Source organism: Apium graveolens, chromosome 5 (genome assembly GCF_009905375.1).
Source record: "Apium graveolens cultivar Ventura chromosome 5, ASM990537v1, whole genome shotgun sequence".
NCBI lineage: Eukaryota > Viridiplantae > Streptophyta > Magnoliopsida > Apiales > Apiaceae > Apium > Apium graveolens.
In genome coordinates, this window is record NC_133651.1 from 282,208,521 (window position 1) to 282,228,483 (window position 19,963).

Below are 19,963 nucleotides of genomic sequence, written 5' to 3' on the forward strand. Positions count from 1 at the left end.
ACTTTTTATGAGCAGCATAAGCCAAAAATATCCTTATGGCTTCTAACCTAGCAACTGGTGCAAATGTTTCATCATAATCAATTCCCTCATGTTGAGAATATCCTTTTGCAACTAGCCTTGCCTTATTCCTTGTAATTATGCCATCACTGTCAGTTTTGTTTCTGAATACCCACTTTGTACCAACAACAGATCTATTCTTTGGTCTTGGTACTAGGGTCCAGACTTTGTTTCTTTCAAATTCATTCAACTCTTCCTGCATTGCTTGCACCCAATCAGCATCTTGAAGAGCTTCTTCTACTTTCTTTGGCTCAGTCTGAGAGAGAAAAGAATTGTAAAGACACTCATTTGAAGTACCTGTTCTAGTTCTGACACCTGCATCAGGATTTCTAATTATCAAATCAGGTGTATGTGATTTTGTCCACTTCCTTGCAGATGGAAGGTTTTCTCTAGAACTGGATGCTCCCCCATGATCCATGCTATCTTCATTTTCATTTTCTGATGCTCCCCCTGAAACTATGCTTTCTGAGTTAGATTCTTCAGTATTTAGATTTTCAGTATTATCAGAACTTGGCATATCAGAACTTGAAGAATCAGAACTTGAAGAGCCAGATGCATGTTCGAATGTTTCTTGAGATGTGGTAGGATTTTGAGTATGCTCCCCCTGCATAGGGGCATCTTCATTTAACGTAGTCACCACAGTTTCAATAACATCAGAGTTTAATCCATCAGAGTTTGCAGTATCAGGACTTAGACTGTCAGGATTTTCAGTATCAGAATATGAGTCTTCATTTTCAAATCTCAGCTGATCATGGTTAACGAAATCTTTAAGACCAGTGATCTTCTTGTCATCAAAAGAGACATTGATAGATTCCATGACCACTTTTGTTCTCAAATTATAGACTCTGAAGGCTTTTGTGGAAAGTGGATATCCAACAAAGATTCCTTCATCAGCTTTTAGATCAAACTTTGATAGCTGTTCAGGATGAGTCTTGAGAACAAAACACTTGCATCCAAATACATGAAAATATTTCAGATTTGGCTTCTTTTTCTTCACCATCTCATATGGTGTTTTTCCATGCTTGTTAATGAGTGTTGCATTTTGAGTAAAACAAGCAGTCTGCACAGCTTCAGCCCAGAAATAGGTTGGAAGCTTTGCTTCTTCAAGCATTGTACGTGCAGCTTCAACGAGAGTTCTATTCTTCCTTTCAACAACTCCATTTTGCTGTGGAGTTCCAGGAGCAGAAAATTCTTGCTTTATTCCATGGCTTTTGCAGAACTCTTCCATTATCAAATTCTTGAACTCAGTGCCATTATCACTCCTTAAAATTTTCACAGAATCTTTGACCATTTTATCCAGCTGTTTGACATGATCAATCAAGATAGATGTAGTTTCACTTTTTGTGTGCAAGAAATACACCCATGTGTATCTGGTGAACTCATCCACTATGACCAACACATACTTCTTCTTTGCAATAGACATGACATTTACTGGACCAAATAGATCAACATGTATAAGATGATAAGGCTCAAGAATTGATGATTCAGTCTTGCTCTTGAATGAAGATTTTCTTTGTTTGGCTTTCTGACATGAATCACAAAGACCATCAGGAGCAAATACTGTGTTTGGCAATCCTCTCACAAGATCTTTCTTGACCAGTTCATTTATATTGTTGAAATTTAAATGAGAGAGTTTCTTATGCCAATTCCAGCTTTCTTCAATTGATGCTCTACTTAACAGACAGATTGCAGAGCCATCAGTACTTGTTGAAAGCTTAGCTTCATAAATGTTACCACGTCTGTATCCTTTCAGAACAACTTTGCCTTTAGATTTACTCACAACTTCACAGTGTTCTTCAAAGAAATCAACATGATAACCTCTGTCACAGATTTGACTTATACTCAGTAGGTTGTGTTAGTCCTGAGACCAGAGCTACTTCTTTAATGATGACATTCCCAAGATTGATATTGCCATATCCCAATGTTTTTCCAATGTTGCCATCTCCATAAGAAACACTTGGGCCAGCTTTCTCCATAAAGTCTGATAGCAGGGCCTTATTTCCAGTCATATGACCTGAACATCCACTGTCCAGAACTAGAATATTTTTCCTGTTGCCCTGCAATCACAAAGACCACTAATTATTAGTTTTAAGGACCCAGACTTGCTTGGATCCTTTGGCCTTATTAAGTTTGTTAACATTTGCAGCGGATTTAGCATCAGAGTTTATGTTAACATTTTTCTTATCAGAATTTACATTATCAGACTTTGAATCAGAATTTACACTAGAAGGAACAATGGAAACTTTCTTCAAAGAAGGTTTTATTTGATAATAATCATAGTACAAACTATGATATTCCTTACAAGTATAAATGGAATGCCATAAACTACCACAATGAAAACAAGGATTTTGTGGTTTGTATCTAACTGACTGACTCTTAACTCCTAATTTTGAAGGTAAGGAGTTAATATTCTTATTTTTCCTGCAAAAAGAAGCCAGATGGTTAGAACTTCCACAGTTATGACATGTTTTCCTATGAGCATCAGGAACAGGTTTATAATCATTGCTTTTATTCACACCTTCCTTTCCATTCCTATTTTTCCTAGGTGATTTTACCTTGTTTGCATTCTTGACATCTTTCAGCTTATGCTTAAGCTGCTTCTTTGTCATTAAGCCTATGTTTACTTCAGCTGTCTTTTCCTGTTTTAGTTTGTCAGAAGTTAATTCCTCTTTAACTTCTGATTTCTCATTATCAGACTTTACAGTTACAAACTTAACAGGTTTTAACTTTGGCTTTTGCTTAACAACAGGCTTAATTTCTTCAGTTCCTTTGTCATTCTTATTCTCTCCATAACCTAAGCCCTCTTTCCAATTTTCACTACTTAGCAAATTTTGAGTTGTTCTGCCAGAGTTAGTCCAAGTCTTGATTATCTCTCTTTCTTTTTCTAACTCAGTTTTTAGAGATTCATTTATTTTTAGCACTTCATCCCTAACATAAAAAGCATCATCTCTATCCTTCTGAGTTTGATGGAATATAACTAACTCTTTTTCTAAGAAATCATTTCTTTTCTTAAAAGCAAGATTTTCAGAAGTTAATCTTTCACATGTTAAGGTTTGATCTCTATAACTAACAAACATGGTTTTAAGATATCTTCTCAACTCATTAATATCATCAGTATGAAAAGCATAAGTAGTCTGAGGTACCTTTGTTTCAGCAGCTTCAGAACTGCTCTCAGCACTTTCTTTATCAGCATTTGCCATCAATCCATAGTTCTCCTCACTTTTAGAGTCTGAAGTGTCTGTCCAACTTTTCTGCTTTGTGACAAGAGCCTTGCCTCTGTCACCCTTTACCTTCTTGCAGTCAGGAGATATGTGGCCTTTCTCACCACAGTTATAGCATTTAACATTGGTGTAATCTCCTCTGTCAGACTTTCCTCCTCTGCCTTCAGATCTTCTGAAATTCTTCTTATCAGAACTTATGCTTTTTCTGGAAAACTTCTTTCCCTTCCTGAACTTCCTGTATGCAATCTTGGTGATTCCTTTCACCATAAGAGCACACATCTTCATCATCTCCTCATCAGAATCGGTCTCAGGCAAGCTTTCAGAATCTGAGTCATCATCACTCTCAGAACTTGATGACTCAGTATCAGACTTTATGAAAAGAGCTTTACCCTTGTCTTTCTTTGAGGAAGCTGCCTTGGGGAATTCTTCTTCAGCCTTAAGAGCGACTGTCCTTGACTTTCCTCTTTTCCTCTTGCTTCTTTGTTCCATCTCCAGCTCATGAGTCTTGAGCATTCCATAGATTTCATCAAGAGTTGTTTCATCAAGATTGTAGTTGTCTCTTATTGTCGTTGCCTTCAAATCCCAGCATTCAGGAAGAGCTAACAGGAACTTAAGGTTTGAATCTTCAAGATCATACTCTTTATCAACCAATGACAAATCATTCAAAAGTTTGACAAATCTATCATATAAATCATTCAATGACTCATTAGTCTTTGAGTCAAAGTGTTCATACTCTTGAGTGAGTATTGTCTTCCTGTTCTTCTTAATTGTGTCAGTTCCCTGACACCTTGTTTCCAGAGCATCCCATATCTCCTTAGCAGTCTTGCAGTTGATTACCCTGTTTGACATTACATTATCAATGGCACTATGCAGTAAGTGTCGTACCTTAGCATCCTTAGCAATTGATGCTATGTCTTCAGCAGTATAATCACTCTTCTCCTTTGGTACGGTCATTGCTGCTTCACCTGCAACTGCAACAGCGAGTTTGGTTGGTTTGTGAGGACCTTCCTTGATTCTATCCAGGTATTCTGGATCTGTTGCTTCCAGGAACATGGTCATCCTTACCTTCCATATGGGATATTCAGATGGTCTCAGTATGGGGACTCTGATGGTCTCATACCGACTCTGAATTAGTGTCTTTGGTGGTTCCTCAGTTGTGGTAGGCTTAGTTGGAGTTTCTGTGTCCGACATGATTGTGTTTGGATCTTTAACTGTATGTAAGTTAACAGATAGGCTCTGATACCAATTGTTAGGTCACACATATACTGTAGAGGGGGTGAATACAGTGTATAGTACACTCAAATCGAACTTTAAGATCTTAAGTAACAGAAAACAAACTTTATTGAAACAATAAACTCTGTTACAGTATGGAACTGTTACCTCTCAGTGATGAACAAATATCACGAGAGCTGCTAGGGTTACAAAGAATAATAACTTCGATAATGATAACACTTATAGTGTAAACCCTATGCCTGTGTTTATATACTACACAGTTACAAGATAATCACTAATTGATATGGAATATAATTCTGCTTCCTAAAATATATCAATCAGATATCTTTTCTTCCAAGTATTCCATTCTTCACGGAATTCCTTCTTCATGCATATCTCTTCTTATGTTTATCTCGATCTTCTTTCCTTTAATCAGCTACTGTCCTTATCTGATTGTCCTTCAGCACTTAGATTCTGATATCTATCTTCTGATGATTATCTCCTGATAATATAAGTACTGATATCCTTAAGTCCTGACTTCCAGTATAAGTACTGATCAACAGTTAAGTACTGATTTATCCTGTTCACGTAAGATCTGAAAGCTAAACATAAAACATATTAGCCATGACATTATCAAATATATCTACCATATTTAATCATTTGCTTTCCCATTCACTATACTTAGTTCTATTTAATGTAAATTAGAAACTCCTTTCTAATTTCATTCACTCTGGCCAGAGATTCCTGAATTAACATAAATGGATCAACATTGAACATTCTCTTCCTTCACTGGAAGGGGTAGATCCTTTATTGATCATACACTATCTTCGTGTACAAATTCCTATACCCAGTAGAGCCCTTATAATTATCCCTGGAGACTAAGAACTAAACCAAAGCATAGTTCAGTGTATACAAGATGACTATGATGACCTCAAGTCTAAGGATACTTGTACAACTATCACTATGTGAACAACTGCTGACACATGAGTGAACTCCATCAGTTGTTCAGCTGTGTGAGTCATGTTCAGTGAACTTATTCTATAATAAGCACCTACATACTAGCTATAGTGTCACCACACAAATGTCTATGAGAACAGACATCCTTCATAATGAAGCAAGCATAGTATGTACCGATCTTTGCGGATTATTAATTACCAGTTAGTAATCCTACGACCAGGAACTATTTAAGTTTAGAGTTATCATCTTTTAGGTCTCATTATTATGATCTCATCACAATCCATAAAAAGCTTTACTCTAAATTGTGGTATATCTTATTTAAACACTTAAAATAGATAGAGCCCGTAATAAAAACAAAACAAGTCTTTTATTAATATCAATGAAATCAAAATAGATTACATAAAAGTTATTCCTAAATCCTCATACATGATTGGACTTAGGACACATCTCTTTCAGATAAGTGGCAGGAACTGGTTGCTGCGACCTCTGAAAGTTGCTCTAAAACTGAGCTAATTCACTAGATATAGCACATTTCTCCATCGCATACGATCCTGCACAGATCTCACAAACACTCATTATTTGTTGAACACCATAGTTGGTCAGAGAATCGACCTTCATAGTCAACGCTTTTAGCTGAGTAGCGATAGCCGTAGCTATATCCACCTCCAAAATTCCTGCTACCTTGCCTTGTAGTAGTCTCTGAGTTGGATTTTGATATTCATTAGCGTCCATCATCTCAATCAGCTCATAAGCTTTTAGCCCATAATGCTCCACCCGATGCTGCATCGAGCATAGGTCTTGACTGTCAACTAATCCTAGTCAGTGAACTTTAACCACCATTGATATCAAACACATAAACTAAGAATTAACACCGAGTCCCTGACAATGGTGCCAAAAACTTATTCACAATAAAACACACGCGAAAATACACGCAAGCGTACGCGATCACAAATAGTATAAGTTTTAAGCCAAGTTCGTTCCCACAAAGACTGGTTTAGGTTAAGTTCAGATTCTGCACTTATGCAACAATGTATGATTATCGTTCACAACTAAGACAAGTAACAAATTTGAGTTGATTAACTACTTAAGAGATTATACTAGTTTACATTAACTAAGTGATTAAAAGTGAATTACTTATATGAGATAAAACATGGGATTATAACTTCATTAAATACTTCATTCAAAGTTTATGTCTTTATCAATAGTATGCGATGGTGATGATAACTAATCAGATAACTCGAAATTAGTATACGCTATCTTTCGATATACTTATACCCTACAACTAAACATCCATAATCGAGATAAAAGTTGAGTAAACACCAATTATGCTTAGACCCTATATATCTATAAGATTTGAAAATATAACGGTTTAAGAACAAGTTATTTATTATGATTACATAGGGTGTGTAAGATGGTTAAAATTACACTACGAATCATGCATGTCATAAACCTATGCTAGCATGGCAACTTCTAAATCTCTATATTCATTGTCGCTTCAATAGAGATTAACACACAATCTTAGATGTTAGCTACGCATCAAACTAGGAAATTATAAATCACCACACACTAAAGATTTAAACAATCAACTATTGAAATCCATAAATAAATCTGCTAGAACCCCATGACAACGATTAGTTCATGATCGAACACATTGTCACCATGGATTCCAATGAAAACATGATACTAAAGAAGTTTATAATATTACGCAAGAAAATATAAAGAACTAGGGTTTATAACAAGAACAAAATAAACATCCAAAAGTATGAACTAATTCTTCTTCTCCTTAGTTGTCTCGCGTGCTCTAGGTCTTCTTAATATTCTCCCTTGCTTCGTTGTTATTAAAAACGTCTTCTTTTCATTATATATAAGCTCCCAGTTGACCTAGACTCTTTAAATCACCCAATCAGACTCAAATCAGGATTCTGTAGCAAGTTTCTAGCACGAGTGTGCTCCACCAAGCGTGGGCGCGCTCTCTCTTTGTCGCGCTCCTTGAGGCGTGGGCACGCTCCTTGAGGCGTGAGCGCGCTTGCTCTCTGGAGAAATTTATGCATTTTCTTGTTTTATGCTTTAATCTTCGTGCAACCTTCCGCCACTCCATTCCCTGATCTCTTATCAATATCAAAATCATTTGAAAGATCATTTCCACCTCCGACTAGTGCCCTGAAATGACTCAACACAAAACACATAAAAAATACCAAATACTTGAGTGCAAAACACCAACTTAAGCTGATATGAAGCGTTCCAAGTGGATATAAATTCCACTTATCAACATCACGGTATACTTGCAATATATCTCAAGAAAGTTTAAGAACATTTGCCTTATATCAAATGATTTCCAATTTCACTTGTACTTGTCTAACGGTTCTACTCAACAATCACTTGTCTTCTTTTTCTATGCGTCGCTTCCACTCACTGATCACTTACATTCTTTTCTATGCCTCAGTTCTATTTATTGACCACCTTCTTTCTTTTTCTACGCCTCTTTTACTCTGCTAGGCATCACAAGTATCTATCAATACTCAATCTCATATTATTTTAATCGTCACATAGACGACAAAAGCTTTTATTTACCCTTCTTTGAAAAATTATTTTCAAAGAACATTTTTCAGAATTATTTTAATCGGGGTTAAAATAAAAAAAAATCTGGTATTTAATACAAAATTTTGAATATTTTTCGGAATTTAAACGGGTACCAAAATCATTTTATAAATGATTAACAAGGTTCAAATACCCGAATCTGACTTTAAAATCATTCAATAATAATTATAGACCCTTATACATAATTTAGAAAAATATTTTAAAGCTCAAAACTATTTTTCGGAATTTATAAATCAAAAGAAATAATTAAATCCAATTCAATAATCAACTAAAACTAATTAATAAATAATTAAATTAATTAATCAATTAATATTTAAATTAATTGACCAATTAAATAATTAATTATTAACTAAAATATTTAATTAAATAATCCAGATTTATTTCTAAATTTTTAAATCATTAAAATGAATTTTTAGAAATTTAAAATAAATTTTAGAATTTGAAAATACAATTTTGAATTATTTTTAAAAAATAATTCGCGGAAACACGTTTTCAGGTTTTGGTTTAAAGTAAAACAGATGAAATGGCGGTTTTGGAAGAGGAAGAAGACCGAAGCTTCAAGAACATCTCCTATTCTGACCGACCGAAAAATAAACTAGCAAGGCTGATTATAGGTCAAAACGGCTTGATTTCTACAGGGTTTCAAGCCGAAATTAATCCATGAGAACCCAGCAACACGAAAACAACAACTCAGATATCAGTCCATCGATAAATCACCATTTCAATCGAAAACAATCCCGCCGGCGAAGAAATCCGGGTAAAACCAAATTTCACCAACACTTCACCAAATTCGATGATTTACATGCTAAAATAAAGCTCAAGGCTTGTATAATCGATTCCTTGCTTCAGAATCTCTCCAGAATCAACAAATTAAAAACACCCAAAATCAATTAAGAACATTCAAATACATTCAAACCCTAATTCATACAATTTGAAGATTAAACTCGTATTTAAACATGTTATTGAACCCCAGATCAAGCATATGACATACCAAAATACTCATAATTCAATTCATTACAAAATACAATCATCAAATCACATAAACAACATCAAAATCAAAAAGTCCTAATTTAATCCTAATTTAAATTCAAATTTAATAAAATAATTTTAAAATAACCTGTTGATTCTGCGGGTATATAGATTGAAGAACTTGAATCTACTCGTTGATAGCTTCGATTCGACTACTTACACGCCCAAATCAGAGTTCGATAACGCCCTTGAATCTTTGTTTGATTATGAAGAACGCGATGAATATACGTATTTTCTCTAGTTAATTGAATGATTTTACTGTTTGTTTATGTTTATCTATGTAAAATATGATAATGTATTGGCTATTTATATTTAAGGAATATTGGTACCCCGTTGGAACATGTCAGATTTAAAAATAAAATATTTAATCATTAAGTATTAATAATACTAATCCAATTCGGTACCGGTTTCAGGATAACTATCAAAATCGAGCTTTTCGCAAATATAGTCTTGGTCTCAACGCTTTGGTTACACAAATTACGAGAAGATAAAATAATATTTTAATAAAAATATCCTGTTACTAAAAAATACGGGTTTTATTCATTTACCGAAACAAAAATAGTATCACAAAAATTTGCGTCTGGAGCCGCACAGGTAAATCCGTACTCCGGATCGAAAAAGTCAAAATACGGAAAATGCTCGGAATTATTAATTAGGTTAGAAAGGAGTTTTCCCGAGACTTCCGAATAGTAAAAACGTAAAAACGGTTGAAGTTGGACGATTCCCGATTATTCAAAATAATTTATAATTAATCTGAAAAATAATTTTTTAAATATGTAAATCCTTTATAAAATCATATAACAACATCTAAATTAATAGAAAACTATCAAAATTATCTATATTTTATTTTAGACATGTAAAAATTAAAATTCTCAAATTTTACCACATATAAACATCCAAACACATATACCAATTAATAGATAATTCACCAAAAATTCATATAATAATCACATAATATTTATTTGTTGACAAAAATAATTACACGTCATATCCTGAATATTACAATAGTGACTGTTAATTCGGTTGTGCATGAAACCATATTGGGTAAGGGGAGGTTGTTTGGGTTAAACCCAATAGGTAGTATGGACTTAATGATAGAAAACTAAATGGATTGGGTAATAATTGTATGGGTAGACAATTATTATCATAACTGAGTTGGGTAAATATTGTATGGGTAGACAATTATCATTATAATGGGATTAGGTTATTAGTCTTGGTGGTCAAGTTTGTGATGGCTATATATACATAGACATGTTATTGTTTTGATGTATTCTTGAGTATTGTTTAACTTAAGTATCGCGAGAGTGAATACCGTTTAGTGAGATTGATTGTATTATTGATAATTTTTTTGGATTAATAATACAGGTCGGGACGTGGGTTTATCCGCGTCATATATTGTGTGTATGTTTTGCATTGTTAGTTTGGTTCTATATTTGTGTGTATTCCCCCTAACATCAACAGTGTGAAAAGACTGTTAAAGAAATTATAGTATTTCCGTATAAGGATGTATATTTATTCGAAAGTAATTTTCCAGGTGATACATATCTCTTTTCGAAACAATATCTTTTATTGACTCATTTAGTCCGCGAATACCTTTCTAGTAAACCCAACACACAGGCTTGGGTTACGGTATTGCATATCAATTCCAATTGGAAGAATAGGACATTCACCGGTGCCCCTACATGTAGAAGGACGATTCCCTTTGTTATCGGTTATCACCATGGCTGCATTCGGGCCTTTTCTATGCCCATCTCTCTCAGGTACACACTTCATGTCCATCCCTCTCAGGGCACAGTTTTGTGTCCATCCCTCTCATGTACACATACTCCACATGTCCACAGGTAATTATGGTACCTTCTCATGCGGTAGTAAATAGTACTGAAGTCTACCCCTCCTTATTCTTTAAGAAACCTATCATATATCTGGAACTTATATTATTCCCCAAGCATATTGATTGTTGATAGGCACACACCGATATATATACATACTTCCGAGAATTTTCAGAGGAAGTATTATGATAATGTGAGTTGACCGTTGTCAACAGATTAATATTTAAGGGGTAGTTTCTTTTGATACTTTAGTCAAAATATTTAAATTAGATCAAAATAATATTTTTTGACATTCGGATAGTACTAACATGATTTTCTAGAACTCTAGAAAATATTTAAAATAAGAATAATGATTTTTAAATCATCAAAAATCATTAATAATTAAATAATAATTAATAAATAATTAAATCTTGAATAATCTATTTTCAAATGAATTTTTGAAATAGTATTCCTCAACTGATTTATGTTTGAGTAATTAAATTAAATCTTAATAAATATTAAATGTTTGAAATTAATAATTAAGTAATTGTCTATGAATACTTCTTCTTTTATATGGATATTTTAAATAATATTCATCGTTTAAATAAATAATATAAGTTGAGGGAATACGGTCTTTGAAAATCATTTTAATAAAGCTCGAGGTATTTAATAGTTCGCAAGAGGACATCGAGTCCCTTAAAATAAAATAGATACGAACTTTATTCATCCCAAACATCTCCAGAATACTTCTAGGTTTTTAAATAATTCATACTGGTCGACTCTCGGCCTACAGTGTATATATACCACGCTACTCGCTAGCGTTAACATATAATACGATACATGCTTTATCATAAACAATCTTGTGTTATAATACTTCATAATTGAAATCATGGTAAACATGGCATCATACATAAATACACTAAATCATTTTCGCAATACAACAATAATCTTGAGTTGGGTTTGTAAACTTTCCTGGGGTCTCGAGATGGATGGTGCTCGCGAGTCGGTCCAATTATCTGTAAAATGAACATTATTGTTCTGTTAGTTTATTAATCGTATTTAGCGTTGCTTGTTAAATTCGTAACATCTTATAGTCAAATGACGCGAATCATCCTACTCTCGTCATTTTATTAAAGCGTGAATGGTCATTAACCTCGATTTAGATTTTCAATCATTATCGTCCATTTTGCTTATTCCTTTTTACGAGTCGGCTCCTCACGCGATTCCTAGGGAATTCTACTCACACGACCTCGACTCCGACAATTTTATAAAAAAAAAAATTAATATTTTTATTTGAACTTATGACAACTTCTTTACTCCATGTTAGGTCACACAATACTATAGAAGGGGGTTGAATATAGTGTTTATACAATCAAATCGATTTATCAACACAAGTATGTAACAGTAATCAAGTATATTTAATATAATAAACTCTGCTACAATAGAACAGTTGTTCTCTCTCAGTGATGAACAATATCACTAAGAGCTGCTAGGTTACAATATATAATATTCTCGTGAATGATAACACATATAGTGTAAACCCTAAGTTGTGTTTATATAGTACACAGTTACGATATCTTCTAATTGATATGGAATATAATTCTGTCTCCTAAAATATATCAATCAGATATTATCTTCGCTTCCAGTTGTCCAACTCTTCATGTATATCTTCTATTGTTTTAGTCATGATCCTCTCCTGTAAATCAGCTGCATTCCTTATCTGAAGTACCCGCACTTAAGTCCTGATATAAATCCTGACGGCCTTAAGTTCTGATATAAGCTCTGATTTTCAGTAAGTTCTAATTTCCAGTAAGTCCTGATATTAAGTTCTAAAACTAAACACAACAGATTAGACATGACATCTCAAATATATCTAACAATCTCCCCCAATATGAAAAATATACAAGTTAATAGATTTGTTGATGTCAAAAATTATTAAGTACAAATGCAATAAGAGTTTATTTAGACAACTAACTACAACTTACAGTCCTTGTAGCTTTTACCAATTTTACTGAGTCAATCTGAATCCAAAGTGATTCTTGACAAAGTTTGATATTAGCTTCTCTTCTGCATTCCTCAAGACTTAAGCTAATGTAGCCTTGACTTGCTTCATCTCTTCATCTTGACTTCCAATCTGGTAGATTGCAGTCCTAAGTGCTGAGATGTGATTTCTTTCCAATCCATCACCAAGTCTGATTACTCTTGGATGAGATGAGTCTTCATTATAGCATAGACACTTCTCTTTCAGAATAGCTTCAAGTTTAGCATAATCCTTCTTCATTGGAATTTCACTTTCATCATCTTCAACTATATTTGGAATGAATTTTGTAACCCTTGATCCAGAGATTCTGGATTTATCCCTTATGGTCTTCATGATGAAATTTGACCATCTCCTGGTAATCTCAGACTTTATCTCCAATAGATAATGAAAGAATTGAAGATCTTTTAGAGATTTGTTCAGCACATCTGATTCTGACATTCTGTATGTTCTTCCATCATCAAGAAACAGAATCAGCTTTTCTTTGACATTACTTTTATCATGAGTATTCAGTACCACTTGAACAGATATAACCTTGTCAAGATGTTTATGTGTAACTTCTTCAAGAGGTTTGTCAATCAATAAAAATGGATCTCTTGTAAGTACTTCAACTCCTGTCTTGATCTTGGCTTCTTCAGAACCTAATCCAGCTCTGTCTCTTACTTCTCTAGCTTTCAATCCAACAGTCATGAAATCAGATAGCAATTGACTTTTCTTAGGATCTGATGGATTAACATTTTTCCATAGGAGTTTTCTCTTATCAATAACTGTCATTTTGTTTAAATCAACTTGAGCTTTGTTAGAGGTTGATGTCTTGATCAGAATTTGTTGTTTCTTCTGTAGCTTGATGTTCTTCACTCTGAACAACTTGAGGTATGTCAAAGGTTGTCTTAGATTCTTCTGTTATCTTTATTCTTTTCAGAGTTTCAACAGTTTCATCTTCAGCAACTGTATCATCAAAAACTTGAACCATTTTGCATACTGGTTTCATCAGGATTTGAGGAATCTTCATCTCATGTGTCTTTGTTGGTTCATCAATCTTTCCTTTCCCTTTTTCCTTAGGATCAATTTCAACTTGTGGTCTTGTATTGGGCTTTGAAGCCTCAGACCTTTCCTTGATCACAATGCCTTTTTTCCTTAGGCCTTGGGGGTTTCTTTACATCAGAAACATTATACTTAAGATTTGTCTTCTCAGCTGCAAATCTAGCTTCTTCCTCCTTTAAAGTCTCTAAATCCATTCCAGGATTATGCTTGAGAAAGAGTCTTCTAGCAATTTCTTCATCAAGTGTCTGAATCTTGGGATCTTTATAATAGACTATAGTCTCCCTTCCCTTAAGCTTCAGAGTTTGTAAAAATTTCTGAGAGTCTTGACTTCCTCCTTGAATGAGAATATCAGAACTTGATATCAGACTTTGATCATCAGAACTTGCTTTCAGAACTTGAGCATTCACAGCTTCAGAACTTGTATTCTTCTGTGTAGAAGATTTGCTAGAATCAATAATTAGTTTCCTTGAAGAAACTTTGTTATTTTGCCCTTGACCTTGACCCTTTCCCTTGCTAGGGTTTCCCTGGTCATCTTCCTTATCATCCTTCTTCTTCAGTACTTGACTAGTTGAATATTTGGACTTCATTACCTTCTCCCCCTTTTTGGCATCATCTGGTAGGAGTAGAGATAGAAGAAGTTCTACTGAAGATTGGATTTCATTCAGTTGAGTCTGTTGAGAGGCTTGATTCTGCAGGACCTCAGTTAGTTGGGCTTGTTGCTTTTCTTGAACTTTCTCAATAGCCTCTACTTTCTCATGAATAGGTCTGATAAACCTGTTCTTCTCCAGCTTGATCATCAGGTCCATCTTATCCTCATTTTCCTGTAGTTTATCAACCTTGGCATGAGTAATGGAGTGTTGACCTTGAAGACTTTTAGTACTGAGAGCTGTGACTTTAAGTTGAGCTTTAAAATCAGAATTTGTCATCAACTCATCAGCTTTAGCAATTTGATCTGAAAGAACTTTGGAGCTTGGAATGAAATCAGATTCATTCCACTTCTTGGTCCATTCAATTACTCTGTGAGTTTCTTCCCCTGGAACATGAGCTTCTTGTTCAACATATTTCAACAGTTCCTCATTTCCAAGAATTGGAGCTGGAGTGTTTACTGGAGCTGACTCTCCAGAACTTGCTAAAAACTCATCATCTTCTGACAACACAAGTGTGTATATGGCTGTAGGAGATTCTGGTACAACTTCATCTGTTTCCACATCCAGAATTGGAGTGTTAGGAACTTCAGCATTTAGTGGAGAAACATGTGGAGTTGTCACTTGTCCTTGTGGTGCTTCCAGAAATAGAACATATGGAATGATCAGCCTATGAAGGTCAATTTCAGGACTTAATCCTGAATCTTCAGCTTGAACATTTTCTTTGATAGGAGAGACATGAGGTGTGATCACTGTGTCTGGAACAATGTCTTTAGCTTGAGGTGGAGGTGGCAAAGCTTCAATCACTATTGGTCCTGATGAGATCAGAGATTCATGATCCCCTTCCTCAGCTTCATTAGCATCCTCAGATTGAGGTTGTGCCATATGCCTTCCTGCTCTCATTTTCTTTGATCTGGACCTTTGTTGTGAAGGTGTTGCATGAGCAGCATCAGAACTTGAGGTTCTTTTCCTTTTTAAGATTCCAGAATCCTCAGCTTCAGTTTCCTTCTGAGAAGTTACCTCTTTCTGAAAAATTTCCTTTTCAGCTTCTAGTGTCACAGGTTCTGATGCATGAACCTAGACTTGCTCCTCTTCATCTGATTCATCCCTAAGAATCATCCTTCTTCTCCTTGGTGGAGATTTAGGAACAGATTTTGCTCTTGAAGGTTTGGGTCTAGATGTTGTAGCAGATGGTTGTGGTTGAGAAGATTGTGCAGGTTGGAAATAAGTTCTGATTGTAGGCTGTGGTTGAGGTTGAGAAGATTGAGCTGGTTGAGTATTGGTTGTAGGTGCTGATGAAGGTTGAGAGGGTGCAACTTCAGGATATATGGTACTCTATGTGAGAGGATCAGAATTTACTAAGAACTGTTTTACTGATTGAGGAATTTGGAGGGGTCTTAGTATAGTCTTCTTATTATCAATAGATAATAAGTTTGTGAAAGCCCTTTTAGCAAGTTTAAAGGGTTGAATTGTCTCACTATAGTTTTGAGGCTTATCAGGACAATAAAAACTGTAAATTAATTGACAAAATCTAGCAAAATACACAGTATTTGGGTCCTCATTCATCCTATCCCCAATAAAACCAAGAATTGCAGTAGCATAATCAAAGTGAGTTTGATTTAGAAGTGTATACCCTATTTGCTGACTCAGAATGGGAATTGCATCAAAGTTGGAGCATTTATAGGCAAAAGCTCTGGTGATGCAGTCAAAGAAGAAACTCCACTCCTTTATAATGTATGGCCTTTTCAGTTGCCCCAGCTTGGACAAACCTTTCTCATAGCCAAGATTGGCCATCATACCCTGTAGAAGTGGCTCCTCAATCTGAGCATTGAAAGTGCAATTTTCTAGTAAGTGCAAAGCCTGTCGAACTGTTGACAATGTTACCAGATGCTCATCCTCCCCAGTTGTAAAAATGATACTTGGGGACCTAGCTTCACCACCATTATCATAAACACCAGTCCTCCAAAACTCCAGTATTTGAGTTCCTGGGAGTAATTGTGGTTGGGTCAGAGCATACCCAATCTCACTTCGAGCCAGAAAGTCTTGAACAAAATAAAGATCTAATGGAGCATCATCCTTGCTAAGAATAGCCATGTAGTTGCTGGGGACGAACTTGGCTCCATTAAAGATGATGTCCTTGGATGCCATTTCTGTAAAAATTAAGTGAAAGTTGTGTGTACGATAGGTATTTGATAAAATGCCTATAAGAAATAGCTTCAGAGAATATTAGAGAGTGAGAGACAATAAGAGGGATTAGAAAAAAAGAATAGTAGGTAAAAGATTGTAAAATATTTTAACTCTCTTATTTATACAATCCATGTGACAACGGTCATTTTTGTGAAGCAGAATAGACTTTTTACACCTGGCAGCATGGAAACAGTCAAAAAGTAATGAGTGGGCACGGTAAACGTGCAATAATTATTGCTCACATGTTGTTACCAAAACAAACACGCAACCCATAAACCAAATAATTATCACTATTTTTATCTCACTTAATTATTTTCTGATAAACTATAACCGTTACAGTAAATACTAAAAATAAGCCAAGTAATTAAATAATGCCTCGTAAGCATCAGAGTTTCCATCAGGATTTGTATCAGAACTTGACTATTATCATAATTTAATGGTCAGCAGAACATGGCTTCTGTACTCAAAAAGTGAATTACTGTATCTGTGATTCTTCACACAAATATTGACTGGTTTCTTCAGAATTTAATCATCAGAACTTTCATCAGAACTTGTCCTCAGAATTTATGCAAATAATACTTAACTGTTTGTCAAAAACAACTTAATCACCACAGTAATTTTCATCATTCATATGGAGTGAGAGTTTGTGCATTTTCAAATGATCAGATAATGATTAAAGTCTGATAAACTTCAGTATATCCTAGAAATAAGGAATAACTAAAAAAAGTGCTTAAAATCTGTCTTTAATTTTGAAGTCTACTATAGAATAAATTTATGCAAGAGTCCACCTCAACTATTTGTGCTCATTTTATGCATCTTTTGACATTCTTTTTACAGTGGCTTCTCAGTGTAAATGAGTCACAACTGCTATCAGAATTTATGCTATTATCAGAGTATTTCTCCAGTAATCAAAGAATGTGAAAAGTCACCAAGAAAAATTTATTTGCTTTTCTAATGCATATAACTTAATACCAGCAATGCACTTGGGTCTTCCCTTTCACATATTTACTCTAGATCTCAAAGGAGTACCTGACTTCAATTTTTATTTTCTTTTATTTTCTTCAGATAAGTGAGGCTTATCAAGCATGTAGTTCATCCTTAAGATTTACTGACATCAGAATTTGATAGATAAGAAACAATAATCTAGTTTATGACTTAGTAATAAGATACACAAAGTAAATTTGACTAAGATCAAAATCAGAGTTTGCTTGTGTTATGGATTTCCACATAAACAACTAATTCAAATATGGGATACACAGTTTGTTAAAGACTACTAAGTCAGCATCTAACAAATAATCCTCATTGGAGTGAATAGTCACAGAACATTCAAAACACTATCAGAGTATATAGAATCAAATCAGATAACAATCAGTATTTAATATATTACAATTTAAGAACAGATTACATGGAGATAAGACAATCTGTAAATAGTGATCATAAAGTCTAATGCATGAGAACAAAAACTAAACAGATTTTGAGAAAGAACCTGAAACCATTCCAAGTTCATTTACCATTCTTGTAAAAGTAGCTTCACATAGTGGGTTTGTGAAGATATTTGCTAGTTGTTGATCTGTTGGAACAAAATGCAATTCCACTGTACCTTCCATCACATATTCCCTTATAAAATGGTAACTAATGCTGATGTGCTTTGTCATTGAGTGTTGAACTGGATTACCTGTCATAGCAATAACACTTTGATTATCACAGTAAATGGATATTTTAGAAAATTCTAACCCATAGTCCAGTAACTGATTCTTCATCCAAAGAATCTGTGCACAACAGCTTCCTGCAACAATATATTCTGCTTCTGTAATTGATGTGGAAATTGATTTCTGTTTCTTGCTAAACCAAAAAAGCAATCTGCCTCCAAGAAATTGGCAGCTTCCACTAGTACTTTTCCTGTCTATTTTGCATCCTGCAAAATCTGCATCTGAGTAACCTATTAGCTTAAAATCTGATTCCCTAGGATACCATAAGCCTAGATCAGCTGTACCCTTGAGGTACTTGAAAATTCTTTTTACAGCTATTAGATGAGGTTCTATTGGATCAGCCTGAAATCTTGCACAAAGACATGTAGCATACATGATATCAGGTCTACTTGCAGTTAAATAGAGTAAAGATCGAATCATACCTCGGTAGTTAGTAATATCTACTGATGCTCTAATATCTTTATCTAACTTGGTTGCAGTGACCATGGGAGTGGATACAGTTGAACAGTCTTGCATTCCAAATTTCTTGAGTAAATTTCTGGTTTACTTGGATTGATTTATGAAAGTACCCTCTTCATTTTGCTTGACTTGAAGTCCCAGAAAATAGCTAAGTTCTCCCATCATACTCATTTGATATCTTGACTGCATTATCTTTGCAAACCTTTCACAGAGTTTGGCATTTGTAGAAACAAAGATGATATCATCAACATATATCTGTACCAAAAGTAAGTCATTTCCATGGTTGAGGTAGAACAGAGTTTTATCAATTATGCCTCTGGTAAATCCACTTTCCAGAAGAAATTGAGCTAAAGTCTCATACCATGCTCTTGGAGCTTGCTTAAGGCTATAGAGTGCTTTTTCAAGTCTGTAGACATGATTATGAAATTTTGGATCTACAAATCCTGGAGATTGTTCAACATATACCTCTTCTTCCAATTATCCATTAAAAAAGGACTTTTCACATCCATTTGAAAGACTTTGAACTTCTTGTGAGCAGCATAAGCCAAAAAGTTTCTTATGGCTTCCAATCTAGTAACTGGAGCAAATGTTTCATCATAGTCAATACCCTCCTGTTGAGAGTAACCTTTAGCAACCAGCCTTGCTTTGTTTCTTGTAATTATGCCATCACTGTTAGTTTTCTTTCTGAGCACCCATTTTGTGCCAACAATGGATCTGTTCTTTGGTCTTGGCACTATTATCCAGACTTTATTTCTTTAAAATTTATTTAACTCTTCCTGCATTGCTTGCACCCAATCAGCATCTTGAAGAGCTTCTTCCACTTTCTTTGGTTCAGTCTGAGATAGAAAGGAATGATAGAGACATTCATTTGATGTTGTTGTTCTAGTTCTGACACCTACTTCAGGATTTCCAATTATTAGGTCAGGTGATGTGCTTTAGTCAACTTCCTTGCAGATGGAAGTTGATCTCTAGAACTGGATCCTCCCCCATGATCCATGTC